Source organism: Rhinoderma darwinii, unplaced genomic scaffold (genome assembly GCF_050947455.1).
Source record: "Rhinoderma darwinii isolate aRhiDar2 unplaced genomic scaffold, aRhiDar2.hap1 Scaffold_530, whole genome shotgun sequence".
Lineage (NCBI taxonomy): Eukaryota > Metazoa > Chordata > Amphibia > Anura > Rhinodermatidae > Rhinoderma > Rhinoderma darwinii.
The window spans coordinates 155,086-172,150 of NW_027464079.1; the positions used below are offsets into that span (position 1 = coordinate 155,086).

At 47.8% G+C, this 17,065-nt stretch overlaps 11 non-coding genes across 11 annotated transcripts; all 11 read right to left on the minus strand.

The window, feature by feature from the left end:
- Window positions 1-1,021: 1,021 nt before the first annotated feature.
- LOC142721981 (U2 spliceosomal RNA) lies at window positions 1,022-1,212 on the minus strand. Its single transcript, XR_012874312.1, has one exon. It is a non-coding gene; the product is annotated as a U2 spliceosomal RNA (small nuclear RNA).
- Window positions 1,213-2,512: 1,300 nt separating this feature from the next.
- On the minus strand, window positions 2,513-2,703 carry LOC142721982 (U2 spliceosomal RNA). The gene has a single exon (XR_012874313.1). It is a non-coding gene; the product is annotated as a U2 spliceosomal RNA (small nuclear RNA).
- A 1,280-nt stretch (window positions 2,704-3,983) lies between these two features.
- On the minus strand, window positions 3,984-4,174 carry LOC142721984 (U2 spliceosomal RNA). Its single transcript, XR_012874314.1, has one exon. It is a non-coding gene; the product is annotated as a U2 spliceosomal RNA (small nuclear RNA).
- Window positions 4,175-5,458: 1,284 nt separating this feature from the next.
- On the minus strand, window positions 5,459-5,649 carry LOC142721985 (U2 spliceosomal RNA). Its single transcript, XR_012874315.1, has one exon. It is a non-coding gene; the product is annotated as a U2 spliceosomal RNA (small nuclear RNA).
- A 1,280-nt stretch (window positions 5,650-6,929) lies between these two features.
- Window positions 6,930-7,120, minus strand: LOC142721986 (U2 spliceosomal RNA). The gene has a single exon (XR_012874316.1). It is a non-coding gene; the product is annotated as a U2 spliceosomal RNA (small nuclear RNA).
- Window positions 7,121-8,424: 1,304 nt separating this feature from the next.
- On the minus strand, window positions 8,425-8,615 carry LOC142722047 (U2 spliceosomal RNA). Its single transcript, XR_012874377.1, has one exon. It is a non-coding gene; the product is annotated as a U2 spliceosomal RNA (small nuclear RNA).
- Window positions 8,616-9,911: 1,296 nt separating this feature from the next.
- On the minus strand, window positions 9,912-10,102 carry LOC142721987 (U2 spliceosomal RNA). Its single transcript, XR_012874317.1, has one exon. It is a non-coding gene; the product is annotated as a U2 spliceosomal RNA (small nuclear RNA).
- A 1,292-nt stretch (window positions 10,103-11,394) lies between these two features.
- On the minus strand, window positions 11,395-11,585 carry LOC142721988 (U2 spliceosomal RNA). The gene has a single exon (XR_012874319.1). It is a non-coding gene; the product is annotated as a U2 spliceosomal RNA (small nuclear RNA).
- Window positions 11,586-12,889: 1,304 nt separating this feature from the next.
- Window positions 12,890-13,080, minus strand: LOC142721989 (U2 spliceosomal RNA). The gene has a single exon (XR_012874320.1). It is a non-coding gene; the product is annotated as a U2 spliceosomal RNA (small nuclear RNA).
- A 1,292-nt stretch (window positions 13,081-14,372) lies between these two features.
- Window positions 14,373-14,563, minus strand: LOC142721990 (U2 spliceosomal RNA). The gene has a single exon (XR_012874321.1). It is a non-coding gene; the product is annotated as a U2 spliceosomal RNA (small nuclear RNA).
- Window positions 14,564-15,847: 1,284 nt separating this feature from the next.
- On the minus strand, window positions 15,848-16,038 carry LOC142721991 (U2 spliceosomal RNA). Its single transcript, XR_012874322.1, has one exon. It is a non-coding gene; the product is annotated as a U2 spliceosomal RNA (small nuclear RNA).
- Window positions 16,039-17,065: the final 1,027 nt, after the last annotated feature.

The window sequence follows — 17,065 nt, forward strand, 5'->3', positions numbered from 1 at the left end:
ACACTGGCAGCGGCAGCAAGTGCATGCCCACAGCCACCCCTTGTTCCTTCACACCTTGTATCAGCTGTAATCCAGTCCAGTCCAGTGCTGCCTGCTGAGCAGCACTGACCAACACTGCCTGGGCCCAGGCTTTTATCTCTGAGGCCCCATTATGATGTCAGAAAGCTGGCTCTGGAATCCTGAGGGCTCCACTATGACACGTGCAAAGTTCCGTCTGAACTTTATATAAGACGGTGAGGCTCAGTCAGTAACTCAGTGTTGCCTGAGAGGGCAACACTGCAACAGCCGGCCGCCAGGCTGTCTTTTTTTTGCACAGCTAGTTGCCTCCAGGAGGCCACAAGAGGGAGACAAGGGACTGCAAAATGGAAAATAGGCATCCACCAACTTTACAGACAACTTCTCCTTGCTCCTACAACCTCCATCCTTGCACAGTTTGTTATTCTTCTAGGTAACATAGTAACAAATCCAAATTGCTGCTCTCTTTGTAGGCAAGCAAGGCTTTGTTGCAACTGCAATTCTTACTTCTTCTTGAAATGTAGGGACGACAGTACATTCCATCACATCCATCTAGTGTACACAGGTAGGTCCATTGTGGCGGGCAGGCGAGCGGGCGGGCTGCTTTATTGGCTGTTTGCTGTTCCCCTACTCCACTCCACTATTTGACTGTTGTGCTGCATCAATCAATCAATCAATCAATCAATCAATCAATCAATCAATCAATCAGTGGCTGGCTCAGGTGCAGCTCTTTAACTTACCTAAAAGGGAGGGCGGAGAGAAGACAAGGAAGGTGAATGAGGTGTTCCAATGTGAAATGCCGGAAACACAGAAACACAGACGACACACAACAAGAGGTGGCAATCTATTCATTAATTGCATTTAATCAATGAGCTCATTATCACTCATGCATTGTCCAACAGGTGTTGAAATAATGGGATTAAAAGGGGAGATCCCTTCAGAAAGACAGAAACAATAGCAAAGACAAAAAACACTTTTGGAATCTGCTTTTAGTCAACACATAAGGAAAGGGTGCACCGGTCCTGGAAATACTGCAATACCAGGTCAATGCGTGGAGTGGACAGAGCAAGCTCTATTTCCATCTCCCTGTTCTAAAAATCCATTTAATATATGGTCCCCAGATAGGGGACGTATCAGATATTAAACTGATAAGAACAGATACTACACTTGATCTTAGCCAAAAGGCCGAGAAGCGATAACCCGAACGGGCCGCGCGTTGCCCGAGCCTGCCCGATACTGCTGTTCAGCCCTTGCAGCGATTCAGCCTACTTCTAGGCAATTCCATGGGGCCCTGCAGGCTCACACACTCACAGCTACACGGGAGGTGAATAAAGGCCGGAGAGGAAGCCAGACAGGATTTGCTTCTTTTGCTTGCACCACAATGCAGTGCTGAAAGAGGAGGAATCTACATAAAAACGTCTTCCTGGCAACGCCCAAATGCCCTGCTGCCATGCAGATAAACACTGGCAGCGGCAGCAAGTGCATGCCCACAGCCACCCCTTGTTCCTTCACACCTTGTATCAGCTGTAATCCAGTCCAGTCCAGTGCTGCCTGCTGAGCAGCACTGACCAACACTGCCTGGGCCCAGGCTTTTATCTCTGAGGCCCCATTATGATGTCAGAAAGCTGGCTCTGGAATCCTGAGGGCTCCACTATGACACGTGCAAAGTTCCGTCTGAACTTTATATAAGACGGTGAGGCTCAGTCAGTCACTCAGTGTTGCCTGAGAGGGCAACACTGCAACAGCCGGCCGCCAGGCTGTCTTTTTTTTGCACAGCTAGTTGCCTCCAGGAGGCCACAAGAGGGAGACAAGGGACTGCAAAATGGAAAATAGGCATCCACCAACTTTACAGACAACTTCTCCTTGCTCCTACAACCTCCATCCTTGCACAGTTTGTTATTCTTCTAGGTAACATAGTAACAAATCCAAATTGCTGCTCTCTTTGTAGGCAAGCAAGGCTTTGTTGCAACTGCAATTCTTACTTCTTCTTGAAATGTAGGGACGACAGTACATTCCATCACATCCATCTAGTGTACACAGGTAGGTCCATTGTGGCGGGCAGGCGAGCGGGCGGGCTGCTTTATTGGCTGTTTGCTGTTCCCCTACTCCACTCCACTATTTGACTGTTGTGCTGCATCAATCAATCAATCAATCAATCAATCAATCAATCAATCAATCAATCAATCAATCAATCAATCAGTGGCTGGCTCAGGTGCAGCTCTTTAACTTACCTAAAAGGGAGGGCGGAGAGAAGACAAGGAAGGTGAATGAGGTGTTCCAATGTGAAATGCCGGAAACACAGAAACACAGACGACACACAACAAGAGGTGGCAATCTATTCATTAATTGCATTTAATCAATGAGCTCATTATCACTCATGCATTGTCCAACAGGTGTTGAAATAATGGGATTAAAAGGGGAGATCCCTTCAGAAAGACAGAAACAATAGCAAAGACAAAAAACACTTTTGGAATCTGCTTTTAGTCAACACATAAGGAAAGGGTGCACCGGTCCTGGAAATACTGCAATACCAGGTCAATGCGTGGAGTGGACAGAGCAAGCTCTATTTCCATCTCCCTGTTCTAAAAATCCATTTAATATATGGTCCCCAGATAGGGGACGTATCAGATATTAAACTGATAAGAACAGATACTACACTTGATCTTAGCCAAAAGGCCGAGAAGCGATAACCCGAACGGGCCGCGCGTTGCCCGAGCCTGCCCGATACTGCTGTTCAGCCCTTGCAGCGATTCAGCCTACTTCTAGGCAATTCCATGGGGCCCTGCAGGCTCACACACTCACAGCTACACGGGAGGTGAATAAAGGCCGGAGAGGAAGCCAGACAGGATTTGCTTCTTTTGCTTGCACCACAATGCAGTGCTGAAAGAGGAGGAATCTACATAAAAACGCCTTCCTGGCAACGCCCAAATGCCCTGCTGCCATGCAGATAAACACTGGCAGCGGCAGCAAGTGCATGCCCACAGCCACCCCTTGTTCCTTCACACCTTGTATCAGCTGTAATCCAGTCCAGTCCAGTGCTGCCTGCTGAGCAGCACTGACCAACACTGCCTGGGCCCAGGCTTTTATCTCTGAGGCCCCATTATGATGTCAGAAAGCTGGCTCTGGAATCCTGAGGGCTCCACTATGACACGTGCAAAGTTCCGTCTGAACTTTATATAAGACGGTGAGGCTCAGTCAGTCACTCAGTGTTGCCTGAGAGGGCAACACTGCAACAGCCGGCCGCCAGGCTGTCTTTTTTTTGCACAGCTAGTTGCCTCCAGGAGGCCACAAGAGGGAGACAAGGGACTGCAAAATGGAAAATAGGCATCCACCAACTTTACAGACAACTTCTCCTTGCTCCTACAACCTCCATCCTTGCACAGTTTGTTATTCTTCTAGGTAACATAGTAACAAATCCAAATTGCTGCTCTCTTTGTAGGCAAGCAAGGCTTTGTTGCAACTGCAATTCTTACTTCTTCTTGAAATGTAGGGACGACAGTACATTCCATCACATCCATCTAGTGTACACAGGTAGGTCCATTGTGGCGGGCAGGCGAGCGGGCGGGCTGCTTTATTGGCTGTTTGCTGTTCCCCTACTCCACTCCACTATTTGACTGTTGTGCTGCATCAATCAATCAATCAATCAATCAATCAATCAATCAATCAATCAGTGGCTGGCTCAGGTGCAGCTCTTTAACTTACCTAAAAGGGAGGGCGGAGAGAAGACAAGGAAGGTGAATGAGGTGTTCCAATGTGAAATGCCGGAAACACAGAAACACAGACGACACACAACAAGAGGTGGCAATCTATTCATTAATTGCATTTAATCAATGAGCTCATTATCACTCATGCATTGTCCAACAGGTGTTGAAATAATGGGATTAAAAGGGGAGATCCCTTCAGAAAGACAGAAACAATAGCAAAGACAAAAAACACTTTTGGAATCTGCTTTTAGTCAACACATAAGGAAAGGGTGCACCGGTCCTGGAAATACTGCAATACCAGGTCAATGCGTGGAGTGGACAGAGCAAGCTCTATTTCCATCTCCCTGTTCTAAAAATCCATTTAATATATGGTCCCCAGATAGGGGACGTATCAGATATTAAACTGATAAGAACAGATACTACACTTGATCTTAGCCAAAAGGCCGAGAAGCGATAACCCGAACGGGCCGCGCGTTGCCCGAGCCTGCCCGATACTGCTGTTCAGCCCTTGCAGCGATTCAGCCTACTTCTAGGCAATTCCATGGGGCCCTGCAGGCTCACACACTCACAGCTACACGGGAGGTGAATAAAGGCCGGAGAGGAAGCCAGACAGGATTTGCTTCTTTTGCTTGCACCACAATGCAGTGCTGAAAGAGGAGGAATCTACATAAAAACGCCTTCCTGGCAACGCCCAAATGCCCTGCTGCCATGCAGATAAACACTGGCAGCGGCAGCAAGTGCATGCCCACAGCCACCCCTTGTTCCTTCACACCTTGTATCAGCTGTAATCCAGTCCAGTCCAGTGCTGCCTGCTGAGCAGCACTGACCAACACTGCCTGGGCCCAGGCTTTTATCTCTGAGGCCCCATTATGATGTCAGAAAGCTGGCTCTGGAATCCTGAGGGCTCCACTATGACACGTGCAAAGTTCCGTCTGAACTTTATATAAGACGGTGAGGCTCAGTCAGTCACTCAGTGTTGCCTGAGAGGGCAACACTGCAACAGCCGGCCGCCAGGCTGTCTTTTTTTTGCACAGCTAGTTGCCTCCAGGAGGCCACAAGAGGGAGACAAGGGACTGCAAAATGGAAAATAGGCATCCACCAACTTTACAGACAACTTCTCCTTGCTCCTACAACCTCCATCCTTGCACAGTTTGTTATTCTTCTAGGTAACATAGTAACAAATCCAAATTGCTGCTCTCTTTGTAGGCAAGCAAGGCTTTGTTGCAACTGCAATTCTTACTTCTTCTTGAAATGTAGGGACGACAGTACATTCCATCACATCCATCTAGTGTACACAGGTAGGTCCATTGTGGCGGGCAGGCGAGCGGGCGGGCTGCTTTATTGGCTGTTTGCTGTTCCCCTACTCCACTCCACTATTTGACTGTTGTGCTGCATCAATCAATCAATCAATCAATCAATCAATCAATCAATCAATCAATCAGTGGCTGGCTCAGGTGCAGCTCTTTAACTTACCTAAAAGGGAGGGCGGAGAGAAGACAAGGAAGGTGAATGAGGTGTTCCAATGTGAAATGCCGGAAACACAGAAACACAGACGACACACAACAAGAGGTGGCAATCTATTCATTAATTGCATTTAATCAATGAGCTCATTATCACTCATGCATTGTCCAACAGGTGTTGAAATAATGTGATTAAAAGGGGAGATCCCTTCAGAAAGACAGAAACAATAGCAAAGACAAAAAACACTTTTGGAATCTGCTTTTAGTCAACACATAAGGAAAGGGTGCACCGGTCCTGGAAATACTGCAATACCAGGTCAATGCGTGGAGTGGACAGAGCAAGCTCTATTTCCATCTCCCTGTTCTAAAAATCCATTTAATATATGGTCCCCAGATAGGGGACGTATCAGATATTAAACTGATAAGAACAGATACTACACTTGATCTTAGCCAAAAGGCCGAGAAGCGATAACCCGAACGGGCCGCGCGTTGCCCGAGCCTGCCCGATACTGCTGTTCAGCCCTTGCAGCGATTCAGCCTACTTCTAGGCAATTCCATGGGGCCCTGCAGGCTCACACACTCACAGCTACACGGGAGGTGAATAAAGGCCGGAGAGGAAGCCAGACAGGATTTGCTTCTTTTGCTTGCACCACAATGCAGTGCTGAAAGAGGAGGAATCTACATAAAAACGCCTTCCTGGCAACGCCCAAATGCCCTGCTGCCATGCAGATAAACACTGGCAGCGGCAGCAAGTGCATGCCCACAGCCACCCCTTGTTCCTTCACACCTTGTATCAGCTGTAATCCAGTCCAGTCCAGTGCTGCCTGCTGAGCAGCACTGACCAACACTGCCTGGGCCCAGGCTTTTATCTCTGAGGCCCCATTATGATGTCAGAAAGCTGGCTCTGGAATCCTGAGGGCTCCACTATGACACGTGCAAAGTTCCGTCTGAACTTTATATAAGACGGTGAGGCTCAGTCAGTCACTCAGTGTTGCCTGAGAGGGCAACACTGCAACAGCCGGCCGCCAGGCTGTCTTTTTTTTGCACAGCTAGTTGCCTCCAGGAGGCCACAAGAGGGAGACAAGGGACTGCAAAATGGAAAATAGGCATCCACCAACTTTACAGACAACTTCTCCTTGCTCCTACAACCTCCATCCTTGCACAGTTTGTTATTCTTCTAGGTAACATAGTAACAAATCCAAATTGCTGCTCTCTTTGTAGGCAAGCAAGGCTTTGTTGCAACTGCAATTCTTACTTCTTCTTGAAATGTAGGGACGACAGTACATTCCATCACATCCATCTAGTGTACACAGGTAGGTCCATTGTGGCGGGCAGGCGAGCGGGCGGGCTGCTTTATTGGCTGTTTGCTGTTCCCCTACTCCACTCCACTATTTGACTGTTGTGCTGCATCAATCAATCAATCAATCAATCAATCAATCAATCAATCAATCAGTGGCTGGCTCAGGTGCAGCTCTTTAACTTACCTAAAAGGGAGGGCGGAGAGAAGACAAGGAAGGTGAATGAGGTGTTCCAATGTGAAATGCCGGAAACACAGAAACACAGACGACACACAACAAGAGGTGGCAATCTATTCATTAATTGCATTTAATCAATGAGCTCATTATCACTCATGCATTGTCCAACAGGTGTTGAAATAATGGGATTAAAAGGGGATCTCCCTTCAGAAAGACAGAAACAATAGCAAAGACAAAAAACACTTTTGGAATCTGCTTTTAGTCAACACATAAGGAAAGGGTGCACCGGTCCTGGAAATACTGCAATACCAGGTCAATGCGTGGAGTGGACAGAGCAAGCTCTATTTCCATCTCCCTGTTCTAAAAATCCATTTAATATATGGTCCCCAGATAGGGGACGTATCAGATATTAAACTGATAAGAACAGATACTACACTTGATCTTAGCCAAAAGGCCGAGAAGCGATAACCCGAACGGGCCGCGCGTTGCCCGAGCCTGCCCGATACTGCTGTTCAGCCCTTGCAGCGATTCAGCCTACTTCTAGGCAATTCCATGGGGCCCTGCAGGCTCACACACTCACAGCTACACGGGAGGTGAATAAAGGCCGGAGAGGAAGCCAGACAGGATTTGCTTCTTTTGCTTGCACCACAATGCAGTGCTGAAAGAGGAGGAATCTACATAAAAACGCCTTCCTGGCAACGCCCAAATGCCCTGCTGCCATGCAGATAAACACTGGCAGCGGCAGCAAGTGCATGCCCACAGCCACCCCTTGTTCCTTCACACCTTGTATCAGCTGTAATCCAGTCCAGTCCAGTGCTGCCTGCTGAGCAGCACTGACCAACACTGCCTGGGCCCAGGCTTTTATCTCTGAGGCCCCATTATGATGTCAGAAAGCTGGCTCTGGAATCCTGAGGGTTCCACTATGACACGTGCAAAGTTCCGTCTGAACTTTATATAAGACGGTGAGGCTCAGTCAGTCACTCAGTGTTGCCTGAGAGGGCAACACTGCAACAGCCGGCCGCCAGGCTGTCTTTTTTTTGCACAGCTAGTTGCCTCCAGGAGGCCACAAGAGGGAGACAAGGGACTGCAAAATGGAAAATAGGCATCCACCAACTTTACAGACAACTTCTCCTTGCTCCTACAACCTCCATCCTTGCACAGTTTGTTATTCTTCTAGGTAACATAGTAACAAATCCAAATTGCTGCTCTCTTTGTAGGCAAGCAAGGCTTTGTTGCAACTGCAATTCTTACTTCTTCTTGAAATGTAGGGACGACAGTACATTCCATCACATCCATCTAGTGTACACAGGTAGGTCCATTGTGGCGGGCAGGCGAGCGGGCGGGCTGCTTTATTGGCTGTTTGCTGTTCCCCTACTCCACTCCACTATTTGACTGTTGTGCTGCATCAATCAATCAATCAATCAATCAATCAATCAATCAATCAATCAATCAATCAATCAATCAATCAATCAGTGGCTGGCTCAGGTGCAGCTCTTTAACTTACCTAAAAGGGAGGGCGGAGAGAAGACAAGGAAGGTGAATGAGGTGTTCCAATGTGAAATGCCGGAAACACAGAAACACAGACGACACACAACAAGAGGTGGCAATCTATTCATTAATTGCATTTAATCAATGAGCTCATTATCACTCATGCATTGTCCAACAGGTGTTGAAATAATGGGATTAAAAGGGGAGATCCCTTCAGAAAGACAGAAACAATAGCAAAGACAAAAAACACTTTTGGAATCTGCTTTTAGTCAACACATAAGGAAAGGGTGCACCGGTCCTGGAAATACTGCAATACCAGGTCAATGCGTGGAGTGGACAGAGCAAGCTCTATTTCCATCTCCCTGTTCTAAAAATACATTTAATATATGGTCCCCAGATAGGGGACGTATCAGATATTAAACTGATAAGAACAGATACTACACTTGATCTTAGCCAAAAGGCCGAGAAGCGATAACCCGAACGGGCCGCGCGTTGCCCGAGCCTGCCCGATACTGCTGTTCAGCCCTTGCAGCGATTCAGCCTACTTCTAGGCAATTCCATGGGGCCCTGCAGGCTCACACACTCACAGCTACACGGGAGGTGAATAAAGGCCGGAGAGGAAGCCAGACAGGATTTGCTTCTTTTGCTTGCACCACAATGCAGTGCTGAAAGAGGAGGAATCTACATAAAAACGCCTTCCTGGCAACGCCCAAATGCCCTGCTGCCATGCAGATAAACACTGGCAGCGGCAGCAAGTGCATGCCCACAGCCACCCCTTGTTCCTTCACACCTTGTATCAGCTGTAATCCAGTCCAGTCCAGTGCTGCCTGCTGAGCAGCACTGACCAACACTGCCTGGGCCCAGGCTTTTATCTCTGAGGCCCCATTATGATGTCAGAAAGCTGGCTCTGGAATCCTGAGGGCTCCACTATGACACGTGCAAAGTTCCGTCTGAACTTTATATAAGACGGTGAGGCTCAGTCAGTCACTCAGTGTTGCCTGAGAGGGCAACACTGCAACAGCCGGCCGCCAGGCTGTCTTTTTTTTGCACAGCTAGTTGCCTCCAGGAGGCCACAAGAGGGAGACAAGGGACTGCAAAATGGAAAATAGGCATCCACCAACTTTACAGACAACTTCTCCTTGCTCCTACAACCTCCATCCTTGCACAGTTTGTTATTCTTCTAGGTAACATAGTAACAAATCCAAATTGCTGCTCTCTTTGTAGGCAAGCAAGGCTTTGTTGCAACTGCAATTCTTACTTCTTCTTGAAATGTAGGGACGACAGTACATTCCATCACATCCATCTAGTGTACACAGGTAGGTCCATTGTGGCGGGCAGGCGAGCGGGCGGGCTGCTTTATTGGCTGTTTGCTGTTCCCCTACTCCACTCCACTATTTGACTGTTGTGCTGCATCAATCAATCAATCAATCAATCAATCAATCAATCAATCAATCAATCAATCAATCAATCAGTGGCTGGCTCAGGTGCAGCTCTTTAACTTACCTAAAAGGGAGGGCGGAGAGAAGACAAGGAAGGTGAATGAGGTGTTCCAATGTGAAATGCCGGAAACACAGAAACACAGACGACACACAACAAGAGGTGGCAATCTATTCATTAATTGCATTTAATCAATGAGCTCATTATCACTCATGCATTGTCCAACAGGTGTTGAAATAATGGGATTAAAAGGGGAGATCCCTTCAGAAAGACAGAAACAATAGCAAAGACAAAAAACACTTTTGGAATCTGCTTTTAGTCAACACATAAGGAAAGGGTGCACCGGTCCTGGAAATACTGCAATACCAGGTCAATGCGTGGAGTGGACAGAGCAAGCTCTATTTCCATCTCCCTGTTCTAAAAATCCATTTAATATATGGTCCCCAGATAGGGGACGTATCAGATATTAAACTGATAAGAACAGATACTACACTTGATCTTAGCCAAAAGGCCGAGAAGCGATAACCCGAACGGGCCGCGCGTTGCCCGAGCCTGCCCGATACTGCTGTTCAGCCCTTGCAGCGATTCAGCCTACTTCTAGGCAATTCCATGGGGCCCTGCAGGCTCACACACTCACAGCTACACGGGAGGTGAATAAAGGCCGGAGAGGAAGCCAGACAGGATTTGCTTCTTTTGCTTGCACCACAATGCAGTGCTGAAAGAGGAGGAATCTACATAAAAACGCCTTCCTGGCAACGCCCAAATGCCCTGCTGCCATGCAGATAAACACTGGCAGCGGCAGCAAGTGCATGCCCACAGCCACCCCTTGTTCCTTCACACCTTGTATCAGCTGTAATCCAGTCCAGTCCAGTGCTGCCTGCTGAGCAGCACTGACCAACACTGCCTGGGCCCAGGCTTTTATCTCTGAGGCCCCATTATGATGTCAGAAAGCTGGCTCTGGAATCCTGAGGGCTCCACTATGACACGTGCAAAGTTCCGTCTGAACTTTATATAAGACGGTGAGGCTCAGTCAGTCACTCAGTGTTGCCTGAGAGGGCAACACTGCAACAGCCGGCCGCCAGGCTGTCTTTTTTTTGCACAGCTAGTTGCCTCCAGGAGGCCACAAGAGGGAGACAAGGGACTGCAAAATGGAAAATAGGCATCCACCAACTTTACAGACAACTTCTCCTTGCTCCTACAACCTCCATCCTTGCACAGTTTGTTATTCTTCTAGGTAACATAGTAACAAATCCAAATTGCTGCTCTCTTTGTAGGCAAGCAAGGCTTTGTTGCAACTGCAATTCTTACTTCTTCTTGAAATGTAGGGACGACAGTACATTCCATCACATCCATCTAGTGTACACAGGTAGGTCCATTGTGGCGGGCAGGCGAGCGGGCGGGCTGCTTTATTGGCTGTTTGCTGTTCCCCTACTCCACTCCACTATTTGACTGTTGTGCTGCATCAATCAATCAATCAATCAATCAATCAATCAATCAATCAATCAATCAATCAATCAGTGGCTGGCTCAGGTGCAGCTCTTTAACTTACCTAAAAGGGAGGGCGGAGAGAAGACAAGGAAGGTGAATGAGGTGTTCCAATGTGAAATGCCGGAAACACAGAAACACAGACGACACACAACAAGAGGTGGCAATCTATTCATTAATTGCATTTAATCAATGAGCTCATTATCACTCATGCATTGTCCAACAGGTGTTGAAATAATGGGATTAAAAGGGGAGATCCCTTCAGAAAGACAGAAACAATAGCAAAGACAAAAAACACTTTTGGAATCTGCTTTTAGTCAACACATAAGGAAAGGGTGCACCGGTCCTGGAAATACTGCAATACCAGGTCAATGCGTGGAGTGGACAGAGCAAGCTCTATTTCCATCTCCCTGTTCTAAAAATCCATTTAATATATGGTCCCCAGATAGGGGACGTATCAGATATTAAACTGATAAGAACAGATACTACACTTGATCTTAGCCAAAAGGCCGAGAAGCGATAACCCGAACGGGCCGCGCGTTGCCCGAGCCTGCCCGATACTGCTGTTCAGCCCTTGCAGCGATTCAGCCTACTTCTAGGCAATTCCATGGGGCCCTGCAGGCTCACACACTCACAGCTACACGGGAGGTGAATAAAGGCCGGAGAGGAAGCCAGACAGGATTTGCTTCTTTTGCTTGCACCACAATGCAGTGCTGAAAGAGGAGGAATCTACATAAAAACGCCTTCCTGGCAACGCCCAAATGCCCTGCTGCCATGCAGATAAACACTGGCAGCGGCAGCAAGTGCATGCCCACAGCCACCCCTTGTTCCTTCACACCTTGTATCAGCTGTAATCCAGTCCAGTCCAGTGCTGCCTGCTGAGCAGCACTGACCAACACTGCCTGGGCCCAGGCTTTTATCTCTGAGGCCCCATTATGATGTCAGAAAGCTGGCTCTGGAATCCTGAGGGCTCCACTATGACACGTGCAAAGTTCCGTCTGAACTTTATATAAGACGGTGAGGCTCAGTCAGTCACTCAGTGTTGCCTGAGAGGGCAACACTGCAACAGCCGGCCGCCAGGCTGTCTTTTTTTTGCACAGCTAGTTGCCTCCAGGAGGCCACAAGAGGGAGACAAGGGACTGCAAAATGGAAAATAGGCATCCACCAACTTTACAGACAACTTCTCCTTGCTCCTACAACCTCCATCCTTGCACAGTTTGTTATTCTTCTAGGTAACATAGTAACAAATCCAAATTGCTGCTCTCTTTGTAGGCAAGCAAGGCTTTGTTGCAACTGCAATTCTTACTTCTTCTTGAAATGTAGGGACGACAGTACATTCCATCACATCCATCTAGTGTACACAGGTAGGTCCATTGTGGCGGGCAGGCGAGCGGGCGGGCTGCTTTATTGGCTGTTTGCTGTTCCCCTACTCCACTCCACTATTTGACTGTTGTGCTGCATCAATCAATCAATCAATCAATCAATCAATCAATCAATCAATCAATCAATCAATCAATCAATCAATCAGTGGCTGGCTCAGGTGCAGCTCTTTAACTTACCTAAAAGGGAGGGCGGAGAGAAGACAAGGAAGGTGAATGAGGTGTTCCAATGTGAAATGCCGGAAACACAGAAACACAGACGACACACAACAAGAGGTGGCAATCTATTCATTAATTGCATTTAATCAATGAGCTCATTATCACTCATGCATTGTCCAACAGGTGTTGAAATAATGGGATTAAAAGGGGAGATCCCTTCAGAAAGACAGAAACAATAGCAAAGACAAAAAACACTTTTGGAATCTGCTTTTAGTCAACACATAAGGAAAGGGTGCACCGGTCCTGGAAATACTGCAATACCAGGTCAATGCGTGGAGTGGACAGAGCAAGCTCTATTTCCATCTCCCTGTTCTAAAAATCCATTTAATATATGGTCCCCAGATAGGGGACGTATCAGATATTAAACTGATAAGAACAGATACTACACTTGATCTTAGCCAAAAGGCCGAGAAGCGATAACCCGAACGGGCCGCGCGTTGCCCGAGCCTGCCCGATACTGCTGTTCAGCCCTTGCAGCGATTCAGCCTACTTCTAGGCAATTCCATGGGGCCCTGCAGGCTCACACACTCACAGCTACACGGGAGGTGAATAAAGGCCGGAGAGGAAGCCAGACAGGATTTGCTTCTTTTGCTTGCACCACAATGCAGTGCTGAAAGAGGAGGAATCTACATAAAAACGCCTTCCTGGCAACGCCCAAATGCCCTGCTGCCATGCAGATAAACACTGGCAGCGGCAGCAAGTGCATGCCCACAGCCACCCCTTGTTCCTTCACACCTTGTATCAGCTGTAATCCAGTCCAGTCCAGTGCTGCCTGCTGAGCAGCACTGACCAACACTGCCTGGGCCCAGGCTTTTATCTCTGAGGCCCCATTATGATGTCAGAAAGCTGGCTCTGGAATCCTGAGGGCTCCACTATGACACGTGCAAAGTTCCGTCTGAACTTTATATAAGACGGTGAGGCTCAGTCAGTCACTCAGTGTTGCCTGAGAGGGCAACACTGCAACAGCCGGCCGCCAGGCTGTCTTTTTTTTGCACAGCTAGTTGCCTCCAGGAGGCCACAAGAGGGAGACAAGGGACTGCAAAATGGAAAATAGGCATCCACCAACTTTACAGACAACTTCTCCTTGCTCCTACAACCTCCATCCTTGCACAGTTTGTTATTCTTCTAGGTAACATAGTAACAAATCCAAATTGCTGCTCTCTTTGTAGGCAAGCAAGGCTTTGTTGCAACTGCAATTCTTACTTCTTCTTGAAATGTAGGGACGACAGTACATTCCATCACATCCATCTAGTGTACACAGGTAGGTCCATTGTGGCGGGCAGGCGAGCGGGCGGGCTGCTTTATTGGCTGTTTGCTGTTCCCCTACTCCACTCCACTATTTGACTGTTGTGCTGCATCAATCAATCAATCAATCAATCAATCAATCAATCAATCAATCAATCAATCAATCAGTGGCTGGCTCAGGTGCAGCTCTTTAACTTACCTAAAAGGGAGGGCGGAGAGAAGACAAGGAAGGTGAATGAGGTGTTCCAATGTGAAATGCCGGAAACACAGAAACACAGACGACACACAACAAGAGGTGGCAATCTATTCATTAATTGCATTTAATCAATGAGCTCATTATCACTCATGCATTGTCCAACAGGTGTTGAAATAATGGGATTAAAAGGGGAGATCCCTTCAGAAAGACAGAAACAATAGCAAAGACAAAAAACACTTTTGGAATCTGCTTTTAGTCAACACATAAGGAAAGGGTGCACCGGTCCTGGAAATACTGCAATACCAGGTCAATGCGTGGAGTGGACAGAGCAAGCTCTATTTCCATCTCCCTGTTCTAAAAATCCATTTAATATATGGTCCCCAGATAGGGGACGTATCAGATATTAAACTGATAAGAACAGATACTACACTTGATCTTAGCCAAAAGGCCGAGAAGCGATAACCCGAACGGGCCGCGCGTTGCCCGAGCCTGCCCGATACTGCTGTTCAGCCCTTGCAGCGATTCAGCCTACTTCTAGGCAATTCCATGGGGCCCTGCAGGCTCACACACTCACAGCTACACGGGAGGTGAATAAAGGCCGGAGAGGAAGCCAGACAGGATTTGCTTCTTTTGCTTGCACCACAATGCAGTGCTGAAAGAGGAGGAATCTACATAAAAACGCCTTCCTGGCAACGCCCAAATGCCCTGCTGCCATGCAGATAAACACTGGCAGCGGCAGCAAGTGCATGCCCACAGCCACCCCTTGTTCCTTCACACCTTGTATCAGCTGTAATCCAGTCCAGTCCAGTGCTGCCTGCTGAGCAGCACTGACCAACACTGCCTGGGCCCAGGCTTTTATCTCTGAGGCCCCATTATGATGTCAGAAAGCTGGCTCTGGAATCCTGAGGGCTCCACTATGACACGTGCAAAGTTCCGTCTGAACTTTATATAAGACGGTGAGGCTCAGTCAGTCACTCAGTGTTGCCTGAGAGGGCAACACTGCAACAGCCGGCCGCCAGGCTGTCTTTTTTTTGCACAGCTAGTTGCCTCCAGGAGGCCACAAGAGGGAGACAAGGGACTGCAAAATGGAAAATAGGCATCCACCAACTTTACAGACAACTTCTCCTTGCTCCTACAACCTCCATCCTTGCACAGTTTGTTATTCTTCTAGGTAACATAGTAACAAATCCAAATTGCTGCTCTCTTTGTAGGCAAGCAAGGCTTTGTTGCAACTGCAATTCTTACTTCTTCTTGAAATGTAGGGACGACAGTACATTCCATCACATCCATCTAGTGTACACAGGTAGGTCCATTGTGGCGGGCAGGCGAGCGGGCGGGCTGCTTTATTGGCTGTTTGCTGTTCCCCTACTCCACTCCACTATTTGACTGTTGTGCTGCATCAATCAATCAATCAATCAATCAATCAATCAATCAATCAATCAATCAGTGGCTGGCTCAGGTGCAGCTCTTTAACTTACCTAAAAGGGAGGGCAGAGAGAAGACAAGGAAGGTGAATGAGGTGTTCCAATGTGAAATGCCGGAAACACAGAAACACAGACGACACACAACAAGAGGTGGCAATCTATTCATTAATTGCATTTAATCAATGAGCTCATTATCACTCATGCATTGTCCAACAGGTGTTGAAATAATGGGATTAAAAGGGGAGATCCCTTCAGAAAGACAGAAACAATAGCAAAGACAAAAAACACTTTTGGAATCTGCTTTTAGTCAACACATAAGGAAAGGGTGCACCGGTCCTGGAAATACTGCAATACCAGGTCAATGCGTGGAGTGGACAGAGCAAGCTCTATTTCCATCTCCCTGTTCTAAAAATCCATTTAATATATGGTCCCCAGATAGGGGACGTATCAGATATTAAACTGATAAGAACAGATACTACACTTGATCTTAGCCAAAAGGCCGAGAAGCGATAACCCGAACGGGCCGCGCGTTGCCCGAGCCTGCCCGATACTGCTGTTCAGCCCTTGCAGCGATTCAGCCTACTTCTAGGCAATTCCATGGGGCCCTGCAGGCTCACACACTCACAGCTACACGGGAGGTGAATAAAGGCCGGAGAGGAAGCCAGACAGGATTTGCTTCTTTTGCTTGCACCACAATGCAGTGCTGAAAGAGGAGGAATCTACATAAAAACGCCTTCCTGGCAACGCCCAAATGCCCTGCTGCCATGCAGATAAACACTGGCAGCGGCAGCAAGTGCATGCCCACAGCCACCCCTTGTTCCTTCACACCTTGTATCAGCTGTAATCCAGTCCAGTCCAGTGCTGCCTGCTGAGCAGCACTGACCAACACTGCCTGGGCCCAGGCTTTTATCTCTGAGGCCCCATTATGATGTCAGAAAGCTGGCTCTGGAATCCTGAGGGCTCCACTATGACACGTGCAAAGTTCCGTCTGAACTTTATATAAGACGGTGAGGCTCAGTCAGTCACTCAGTGTTGCCTGAGAGGGCAACACTGCAACAGCCGGCCGCCAGGCTGTCTTTTTTTTGCACAGCTAGTTGCCTCCAGGAGGCCACAAGAGGGAGACAAGGGACTGCAAAATGGAAAATAGGCATCCACCAACTTTACAGACAACTTCTCCTTGCTCCTACAACCTCCATCCTTGCACAGTTTGTTATTCTTCTAGGTAACATAGTAACAAATCCAAATTGCTGCTCTCTTTGTAGGCAAGCAAGGCTTTGTTGCAACTGCAATTCTTACTTCTTCTTGAAATGTAGGGACGACAGTACATTCCATCACATCCATCTAGTGTACACAGGTAGGTCCATTGTGGCGGGCAGGCGAGCGGGCGGGCTGCTTTATTGGCTGTTTGCTGTTCCCCTACTCCACTCCACTATTTGACTGTTGTGCTGCATCAATCAATCAATCAATCAATCAATCAATCAATCAATCAATCAGTGGCTGGCTCAGGTGCAGCTCTTTAACTTACCTAAAAGGGAGGG